This window comes from Myotis davidii, unplaced genomic scaffold (assembly GCF_000327345.1).
Source record: "Myotis davidii unplaced genomic scaffold, ASM32734v1 scaffold509, whole genome shotgun sequence".
In the NCBI taxonomy this organism is placed as follows: Eukaryota; Metazoa; Chordata; class Mammalia; order Chiroptera; family Vespertilionidae; genus Myotis; species Myotis davidii.
Genome location: NW_006382996.1, coordinates 164,226 through 175,109, shown reverse-complemented (window position 1 = coordinate 175,109; position 10,884 = coordinate 164,226). Strand labels below are relative to the sequence as shown.

Sequence of the window (10,884 nt, the reverse complement as noted above, 5' to 3'; positions counted from 1 at the left end):
TGAGGGCTGTGTTTATTTTGCTTCTGTTGTTTCTCCTGACAAATACAGTGTGTGTGTGTGTGTGTGTGCGTGTGTGTCAGTGGTAGGCGTCTCAAGCACTGTGGGTGTCAAGAGTCAGGGCCCGCAGCATCCATTTTGGCTGGCGTGAGTAGAGGTGCAGGTGATGTGGTTGTGGAGCCAGAAGCCGGGCACTGACTTCCTAATGCCCAACCTTGTGATCTTGGCAGTGGTATCAGGTTCCTTGGAAGGTCTGATCTACAGTGTTGTTCTAAAACTTTTCTCAGAAGCTTAGCTGAGAATCTTCTCTTCCAGTCCTTCTATTAACATTGTATTGTAAGTACCTAATTTTCTGAATTAAACATTTCTGTTTAAATCCTGATAGATACACTGATACAGAATTTAGTATCAGAGATGGCTGCAAGGATGGGAATATAGGACTGATCATTTGATTTCACTGGGTTAAAGGACAGTGAGGAGCCAGGTTCCCTCAGAGGATGGGAAAATCTGGTCTGGTTGTCTTGGCTTTCAGTTATGAAACAGTTATGTAAACAGTTATTTATTGTCCCCTGAAGTGCCACTGAATTATGGCTTCATAGCATAGTATTCTGGACACAGGAAGCAGATGACAGTGGGTTTGGGCCGCTTTTTATAACTGCTGTAGATAGCTCAAAGAAAAAAAAGGACAGGTTCAGGATTTTTAGGTTTCCAGCTACGCACCGAAAACTAGGGTCCTAAAGCAAAACAGGGCTTCTAGCTGATCTAGGCTGCAATGCAGCTCTGCCTTGCTTTTATGTCAAAGGGGATCTAAAGGTGTTACATCCCAGGAGAATGATAGTAGAGGCCTCAAAGGATTTAGAGAAAACCCATGCCCTCTTCAGCAAATAACAGTTGTACTTTTGAGAAATGACTCCTTGTTTGTTGTTTGGTCCCTGGTAGAAGATGAACATCTGACCATGGGACACCAGGTGACCATACAGCCCGAGCTGCTCTCATGACCTAGGTGTTTTCTGATGGATAAAGTTGTATGTCTCAGCGGCAATACTACTAATGAGAATACTGCCTTTTAGCGTGGTGTTTTGGAATTCTGTAGTAGCCCCTTTGCACAGATCATTAGATCCTTGCAACAGCCCTCTGGGGAGGAGGGGCTGCTATCGGCCATTTTGTTATTCTCTTCTCTACTATTTGTACTTCTCAGACCCTTGTGATCAGCAACACTCAGCTGTTTTCTAAACTTCAGCACACAACTTGTTCTTTCATCTTTTCATTCACTTGCACACATTGTTCCTGTGGAACAGTCTCATTCATGTTATTAAAATCCTACTTACTCTTCAAGATTCAACTCAAATTCCATGTTTGCTATGAGACCCATCTTTGTTTCTTTTGATTAGAAGTAATTACCTATGAAGCTGAAAGGGAATTTTGAGGTTATATAGTCTTAGATGAATCATATAATCTTGAATATTTGAATATTTTTCACATTTAAATTTCTTGAGGTAGAGCATTGTGGTTTTGATTTCCTCTGATTATTAGAAATTTCTTTGTTATATTGAGCCATGGTTTTTCTCCTTATCAATCTCACCCATTGCTTCTATTTTTAACTCTTGGGACTTTATTTTTTTGTTAATACTCACTCAAGGATATTTTTTTCCCATTGCTTTTCAGAGAAAGAGAGAGTGGAAGGGAAGGAGGGAGGGAAGGGGGAAGAGAGAGAAAGAGAGAAACATCAATGTGAGAAAGACACATGATTAGTTGCCTCCCCCAGGTGCCCTGAACAGGGCTGGGGATTGAACCTGTAACCCTAGTATGTGCTCTTGACCCAGAATAGAACCCGGGATCCTTTGGTTCATGGGTCAATGCTCTAACCTTTGAGCAACACTGATCAGGGCTTGTTATTGCTCTTTTGACCTTTGACTGGGACTCCATTTATACCTATGATAGACTATTTAATATTGACCCACAGCACTTTGATGCTCTGTTCTATATATTTACCCTCCCTGCCTTCCTGTTTCAATTTGGATAATTTCCATGGACCTTTCTTCAAGTTTACTGATATTTTCCTCTGCTGTGTCAAGTCTACTGATGAGCCCATTGAGAAAATGCTTCATCTCCGATATTGTGTCCTTTATTCTTAGCATTTCTCTTTAACAAATTCTTATTGTTTCTCTCTTTGATGAAATTCTCCATTTTTTCATGCCTGTTGTCCACATTTTAAACTAGGTACAAGCACATATTTTAAAGTCCCAACTTTTGGATCATCTTTGGTTCAGTTGATGGTTCTATTTCTTGACAATGTTTTCCCCCCTTGCTTTTGGTGTGTCTTTTAATTTTTTGTTTTTATGAATTTATCTTACAAAAACATTTACAGTAACACACACACAACAGCATTATTTGTAGAAGGACCTCAGCCTACCTTGGACAGTCTGGTATGTCTTCAACCTTTTTTTTTACATTAGGCCTTTATTATTATTTTTTTAAATAGACAGAATTTCAGAACAATTTTAGGTTCACAGCAAAATTGAGCAGAAGGTACAGAGATTTCTTATATGCTCTCTATGCCCACACATGCAAAACCTCCCCCACTATCAACATCCCCTACTGGAGTGGGACATTTGTTACGATTGATGAACCTACATTGACATGTCACTATCACCCAGAGTCCATAGTTTACACTGGTGTTGTACATTCTAATACATTTATTATTATTATTATTATTGAGAATATAAGTGTGAGACACACTTGTTATTCCCATGTTACAAATGAAAAGACTGAAGTTTAGAGAGGTTAAGTCACATGCTGAAGATTATGAAGCAGTAACTAGAACTTAAGTTTATTTGACTCATGTATATGTTAGAGTCCTTTCAGCAACAAGTAAGAAAAACCTGATTCAAATTGGTTTAGACAATAAAGAAATACATTTCATTACATAAAAGGAAGTCCACAGGCAGGTGGTCTTCAAAGTTTGTTGACTCGGTGGTTCATTAGTGTCCTTAGGCAGTCATAATTCAGAGAAAGGATAGAGACCACTTCTTCCTGAGGCTCTTCTGTATAAGAAGAAAACTGTGGTGGTTAATTTTATGTGCCAATTTCACTAAATTATAGTGCCTAGTTGTTTGTTCAAACATTGGTCTAGAAGATGTTATAAAGTTACTAGAGGCCCAGTGCATGAAATTCGTGCACTGGGGGTGTGTGTGGGGGTCCCTCAGTCCGATTGTGAGAGGGCACAGGCCAGGCCAAGGGACCCCACCGGTGCATGATCGGGGTCAGGATGGATGCGGGAGGGGCATGGGAGGTTGGCCAGCTGGGGAGGGACCACAGGAGTGCTCCAGGGCATGTCTGGCCTATCTCACTCAGCCCCAATCGGGCTGAACCCCAGAAGCAAACTAACCTACCAGTTGGCGTGTCTTCCCCCTGGTGGTCAGCGCACGTCATAGCAAATGGTTGAGTGGCCTTAGCATATCATTAGCATATTACACTTAGATTGGTTGAATGGCCGACTGCACAAATGGACACAGCATATTAGGCTTTTTTTAAAAAAAATATATTTTATTGATTTTTTACAGAGAGGAAGGGAGAGAGACAGAGAGTCAGAAACATCGATGAAAGAGAAACATCGACCAGCCGCCTCCTGCACACCCCCTACTGGGGATGTGCCCGCAGCCCAGGTACATGCCCTTGACCGGAATCGAACCTGGGACCCTTCAGTCCGCAGGCCGACGCTCTATCCACTGAGCCAATCCGGTTTCGGTGTCATATTAGGCTTTTATTATATAGGATTTTTAAGAAGTGAGCATCTGATGGAGATGCAGAAAAGCTTTTACTTGGTCCCTTTCATGCCTATCATCATTTATTGTCCACTTATCACTCAAGTAACCTATCAAACTTACTTTATAGTTTTCATGTCTTCATTTAATATTATCAATTAAAAGATTTAACAATCATATTGATAACATTTCTGAAAAAAATATTGCATAGTTCTACCATCCTAATATGACTATAATTAATTTTTACATGTTAATTTCTAGGTTGGGTAATGCTGACTCATTTCACATACTTTCAGTTTTTCCTTCTTAAAACATATGGTAAGTGTTAGATTGTTGACCATAAGTTACTAAACCAGTTGTGTACTGCTGGACATTTGTTTCCATGCTTTTTGCTTTTTAAAGTACTTCTGCAACCAACAGCTTTATGTATATGATTTTGCTTTTGTTCAATTACTTCTGTAAGATAAATTTCCAAGATACTAAGCATCAGGACATTTCTCTCTCTCTCTCTCTCTCTCTCTCTCTCTCTCTCTCTCTTTTTTCAAATCCTCACCCAAGGATATTTTTCCTCACTGATTTTCAGAGAGAGTGAAAAAGAGGGAGGAGGAAGGGAGAGAGAGAGAGAAACATTGATGTGAGAGACACATTGACTGGTTGTCTGACGGGTGCTGAGCAAACCTGCAATGGAGGAATGTGCCCTTGACCTGGAATCAAAACCTTGACTCTTTGGGTCCTTGGGCTGATGCTCTAATCACTGAGCAAAACCTGTCAGGGCTCTTTATATCTCTTGCTAAGTTTTATCATGATGCTTTCAAATTGGACACAAGCGGCAAGCTAAACGTCCTTTCCTAGAGTTCAGCTAGGGTTCTTCTTGCCCTCTCTTTTAAAAAAATTGTATTTATTAAGTTGGTCAACATGAACAGATAGGTTGCATTATGTTTGCTAGCCTCACATTGTCCTAACCAAGCAGGAAGTGTTAGCCGTGACAGTTTTTTTTTGTTCTTTGTAATGCAAGTGCCAGATTTAATGTTCCCATTTCAAAGAAGCATCCACTTCAGAGAAAGCCTTCTCCAATAAACCCATGTCAGCCACTAGGTAGAACCAGGCCAAATCCCCCAACGGAAGTCCCTTTATTTAGAGATCTTGGTTGATTTTATAACTGATCATTTGGGCTACTAGGTTCTTTTCTCTTCTGCACTTCAAATTCTTGCTCGTATGCTTTAAATTCACCGACAAAGAGTGATCCCTGAAACTCTGGGTCCCTACCTCGTCCCCCATGAAAGGCCCGTACACCCTCTCTCTCTGTTAACCGTGATTGTTTTATTCTGCTTAAAGAAAGCACATTCTAACCTAGCAGGCAGTTGCACTCAGGACCTGGGAGCTCACCAGAAAATGCGGCCCATCCTGGGTAGCTGCCCATTATCATGGAAAGATGAACAACCTTGTTGCAGAAACCAGAGGCACTAGCCCTTTGAAAACCCCAGCCCTTTGCATACCGACAGGCCTTTGCAAACCCCTAGCCTGCATCACCTGTAATCTGCCCATTTTGGGTACCTATTCTTATCCCTTTTGCCTACTTCCCCATGTAATCTTTGTCCCTCTACCCAAAATAAGCAGCTGGCTTATGGTGTGAGGCAGAGCAGATTTTTGTGGATGACCTGCTGCTCTCCCATTCTGCCAGCAGTATTGGAATAAATACTCATATATGATTCAACCCTGTCTCTGCTGGATTGGCTCAGGTAGTGACAGGCAGCCCGGACCCACTGATTATTGTCTGGTTACACAACCACACGGGTCATGTTTTCCTACCTTTTTAAGCATCTCATGTATCTCTCAGTGAGTCAGTTCCAGATTTAGAATTGTTGTCATCCACTGAGACTCTTGGTTTCTTGGCCATAGTAGGGAGAAGAAACTCCTGATAAATCTCTGTGTCTTATTATCTTAAAAAGTAATCTCTGTGTGACATCAGCAGAATGGTAGTGTGAGAGGGCCTTCTGGGTTCTCCCCTTGAAGTTATAAGTCGGACAGCGATAATTCAACAAAGGATTCCCTGCTCAACACACAAGCATGTCTGAGACATCTACGCGTTGAGACACCTGAAGGTGGGTGAGTTGGAGCGAATAAGGGAAGCAGTAAGAGGGGAGAGCAGAGACAGGGCCATGGATGCAATCTGGAGCTCACTGTGGGTTGTGGGAGCAGGGGACAAATCAGGCTGCAGCGCGCACACTTGGAAGCCCCCAGGGCAGAGAGGGAGCACAGCCATTGCTGCCTGAGTGGTCAACACATACTGTGGCTGAACCCAGTGACCAGGGCAGAAGTGGAACACAGAGGTGTGGCCGCTGTGGTCTAGCAGCCACCATTGCCAGGCAGACAAAGCTACAGAGCCTGGCCCCATCCCATGCATTCCCAGAGCTAGCAGCAGGCCCTAGAAGAAGCTGTAAGCAGTTAGGTGTCGAGTTACAGAGCACACTCTCCACAGCCCTGAGAACTGGAGAGGCAGAAGAATTCCTCTCTGAGTGGCAGGCACACGCTGTGGCGAATCCCAGTGACGGGTGGAGATACAGAGGCGAGGCAGCTGGGATCTGGCAGTTACCGTTACTAGGAGGAGAACAAAGCCACAAACGCATGAGCCAGCCTCTCCCAGCCCACCCCCCCTTCCCCTCCCCCAGCCATCATGGCAGAGCTCAGTGGGGGCAACTCTGGGATTTCACAGACGCTGAACCCCAGTGCCCACCATATCCCCCCACAGGGTGGTGCCCTGAGACCAAGGGGACCTGGTCACAGAGGAGATGCCCACCTCTCCAGGGAATACAGGGCCTTTCCACCACTCTTCAGAGATTCGAGATACCAGAGAAGTGAAAAGAAACTAAAAACTTGTGCTTCAGTGCCACCTACTGGAAAATAAAAGAAATATTTCTTATCAACCTGCTAAACAGAGAAGTGATAAACACTCTTAAAAAAAAGCAGATTTCATCCACTCATCTAGTGATGGTTACTTGGGCTTTGCTATTGTAAATAATGCTGCTATGAAGATAGGGGTACATACTGTCAACAATAAAAAAAGCAGATTTCATACTCATAAATGCCTAGGCAGAGAAATAATCCATCAGATACCATGAATGACCAAGGTAACAAGGCAGCTCAGAAAGAAAATGAAAAATCTCCAGAAAATAAACTCTTTAAGTTTATGGAAATGCATGATTTAAATGACAGAAAATTCAAGATTGCAGTTCTGAAAAAATGCAATGAAATATAAGAAAACTCAGATAGGCAACTTAATGAACTCAGAAATAAAATGAACAAAGAAAAAGAGTACTTTATTAAAGAGATTCCATATTTAAAAAGGACTAAATAGAAAATCTGGAGCTGAAGAACTCAATAAAAGAGATGAAGAACTAGCTAACGAGCTTAGGAAATAGAGCTGATCAGATGGAGGAAAGAACTAGTGATAGCGAAGATAGAAATCTAGAAATGATAAAGATGGAAGAAAGCAGAGATTTGAGAGTAAAAAAAAAAGAGAGAAAAACTATCTGACTCCATCAGAAAGAGCAAGCTATACTAATAATAGAGGAATATGTAAATTGTCCAGGATGTCATCACAGTAACAGTAATGACCAGCAGGCTGCGTGGGGCGACCAGTCTGACAGGGGAGCAGTTGGGGGCAACCAGGCTGGCAGGGAGGGGCAGTAAGGGGTGACCAGGTCAGCGGGGGTGGAGGGGTGGGGCAGTTCAGGGTGATCAGGCAGGCAGGCAGGTGAGCAGTTAGGAGCCAGTGGTCACAGATTGTGAGAGAAAATATCCATCTTTCCTCCATCTTATCAGCTCTATTTCCTAAGCTCATTAGCTAGTTCTTCATCTCTTTTATTGAATTCTTCAGCTCCAGATTAGGCCTGATCTCCGGGATCGGGCTTAAATCGGTAGTCAGACATCCCCCAAGGGGTCCTGGATTGGAGAGGGTGCAGGCTGGGCTGAGGGGACTCCCTCTCCCCGTGCATGAATTTTGTGCACTGGGCCTCTAGTATAAGAATAATAGTTATACCAGAAGAAGAGAGGGAGAAGGGAACAGAGAACCAATTCAAACAAACAAAATTGATGAGAATTTTACAAACCTATGGAAAGATCTGGATCCTCAAATCCAAGAAGCAAAGAGAAAACTAATTAACTCAATCCAAAAGACCTTCTCTAAGGCACATTATATTAAAACTGCAAAAGTGAATGATAAAGGGCCGCGTCGCCCCGCGCCTCTGGGACCATGCTGAGCTGGCAGCGGCCGCCTGCCAAGACGCTGGGCCACTGCGGCCTTACAAGACCCTGTCCCAGCAGCTGGACTGCAGTGGGCATGGCATGGTGAACATCGGCGAGCTGCATGAGAGGCTCTGGAACCTGGGCATCCCCCTGGGCCAGGACGCCGAGGAGAGAATTTTTACTACTAGTGATACCAACAAAGATGGGAAGCTGGATTTTGAAGAACTTATGAAGAACCTTACAGACCATGAGAAAAAAAATGAAATTGGCATTTAAGGGTTTGGACCAAAATAATGATGGAAAAATTAAGGCTTCCGAAATTGCCCAGTCTCTCCAGATATTAGGGATAACTATTTCTGAAAAACAAGCAGAGTTGATTCTTTTTTTTTTTTTAGAGTCGATTCTTTAAAGCATTGATAGTGATGGAATGATGACAGTGGGCTGGGAGGAATGGAGGGACTACTTCTTACTTAATCCTGTTATAGATATCAAGGGAATTCTCTGTTTCTGGAAACATTCCACTGGTACTGACATAGGAGACAGTTGAACTATCCAGGATGAATTCATGGAAGATGAGAAAAAGTCGGGACAGTGGTGGAGGCAGCTTCTGGCGGGAGGCATTGTGGGTGCCATCTCCCACACAAGCACTGTGCCCTTGGACCGTCTCAAAGTCATGATGCAGGTCCATGGTTCAAAATCCAACAAAATGAACACATATGGTGGCTTCTGGCAGCTGGTGAAAGAAGGAGGTATCCGCTCTCTTTGGAGAGGAAATGGCACAAATATTCTTAAAATTGCCCTGGAGACGGCTGTCAACTTCTCAGCATATGGACAGAACAAGAAGATGCGTACTGAGGAAGGACAAAAAACAGGGACCTTTGAGAGATTTGTTTTTGGTTCCATGGCTGGAGCACCTGCACACACGTTTATTTATCCTATGGAGGTTTTGAGCACCACACTGGCCGGGGGCAGAACTGGGCACTACTCCGGCCTGTTCCATTGTGCCAAGAAGATTTTGAAACACAAGGGCATGGGAGTTTCTTCAAAGCTTATATTCCCAATTTACTAAGCATCAGGCCTTACGCAGGTATGGACCTTGCTGTGTATGAGCTCCATTGGGTGGACCATTTTGCCAAAGACATGGTGAACCTTGGAGTGGCAGTGTTGCTGGGTGTGGCACCTTGTCCAGCACCTGTGGGCAGCTGACCAGCTACCCATTGGCTTTGGTGAGAACACACACGCAGGCTCAAGCCATGACTGAAGGAAGCCCACAGCTGTGCATGGTTGGCTTCTTTCCACGAATCATTTCCAAAGGTGGGATACCGGGACTTTACTGAGGCATCACCCAAAATTCATGAAGGTGCTCCCGGCTGTAGGCATCAGCTATGTGGTTTATGAAAATATGAAACAAACTTTAGGAGTCACCCAGAAATGATATGTTGAACTATTTATTTGCTTTAGCGCGATTATACTGAAACTAGAGGCCCAATGCACGAAGATTCATACAAGAATGGGTCTTCCTTCCCGTGGCTGCCGGCATTGCCTTCGCTCTGGCCGGAGCCGCCTTTCTGCCTTCGTTCCGGCCCAGAGCTGCATTTCCACCTTCCCATGCTGCCCAGAGGCCCGGAGCGGCTGGGGTGGTGCGGAATGCCGGCTGCTTGGCGCCTGCACATGCAAATTAACTTGCTACCTTTGTTGGATTAATTTGCATGCTCACTCCTGATTGGCTGGTAGGTGTCGCAAAGGTATGGTCAATTTGCATCTTTCTCTTCTATTAGTGTAGATCAGTGATTCCCGAAGTGGGTGCTACTGCCCCCTGGTGGGCGCTGCAGCGATCCAGGGGGGTGGTGATGGCCACAGGTGCATTTATTTTAACTTTTTTTGTATTACCTTTCTATTCTGAGTTCACTAAGTAGTTTCATAATTTCAAACTTCAATGTTTCTTTTTTTTTTTTAGCTAAATGTTATTCTAGATGTTTCTGTGAAGCTCAATGTTTCTAATTTACACCTTTCTTTACTATATTTTACCAAAAAGGTAGAAACATTAATATATATATCTTTCTGTTTAATTGCTATTAAAATTATAAAAAAATTAATTTCCAGGGGGCGCTGAGTAATATTTTTTCTGGAAAGGGGATGGTAGGCCAAATAAGTTTGGGAACCACTGGTGTAGATTCTCATTAATCTCTAGAAGGACTTTTTCTTCTAGAATTGCAAGTTGATGGCAAAGAAGTATTTTTTCACAAAAAGACAGAGCTTATCAATGATCATTTAAACATTTGGGCTCAATTTTCTATATACAGGAATGTTTAAAAAATCATAGTTTTGATAAGCTCATACAATTTTGAAAAAGCCAGAAAACTGAATTTTATCTCTTCTTCTTACTCCTTTCTACAAATCTCTGCTCTGAGTCCTCAGTCTGAAACATGAACCTGCTTGAACTAAATCTGTTTTGTGTGGTGGAATCATAAATCATCCATCTTTATTTTTGGATGCTTCAAGTTTATGACAGCTTCTTTTTTTAAAATATATTTTATTGATTTTTTACAGAGAGGAAAAAAGAGGGATAGAGAGTTAGAAACATCGATGAGAGAGAAACATCGATCAGCTGCCTCCCACACATCTCCTACTGGGGATGTGCCCGCAACCAAGGTACATGCCCTTGATTGGAATCGAACCTGGGACCCTTCAGTCCGCAGGCCGACGCTCTATCCAGTGAGCCAAACCGCTTATGGCATGACAGCTTCTTTATACTTGTTTTTTTCTTAAATGCAAGATGATTGGAAAACCTCAACACTTAAACTGTTTAATATATTTTGAATGCCTTTGTAGACTTCTTAACATTTCCTTGTAGAGCTGTTAATAGAAAGTCATTGCA

The 10,884-nt window shown here is 42.9% G+C and overlaps 1 pseudogene; it reads left to right on the top strand.

Annotated features, from left to right (window-relative positions):
• Positions 1-8,027: 8,027 nt before the first annotated feature.
• Positions 8,028-9,577, top strand: LOC102773326 (annotated as a pseudogene).
• Positions 9,578-10,884: the final 1,307 nt, after the last annotated feature.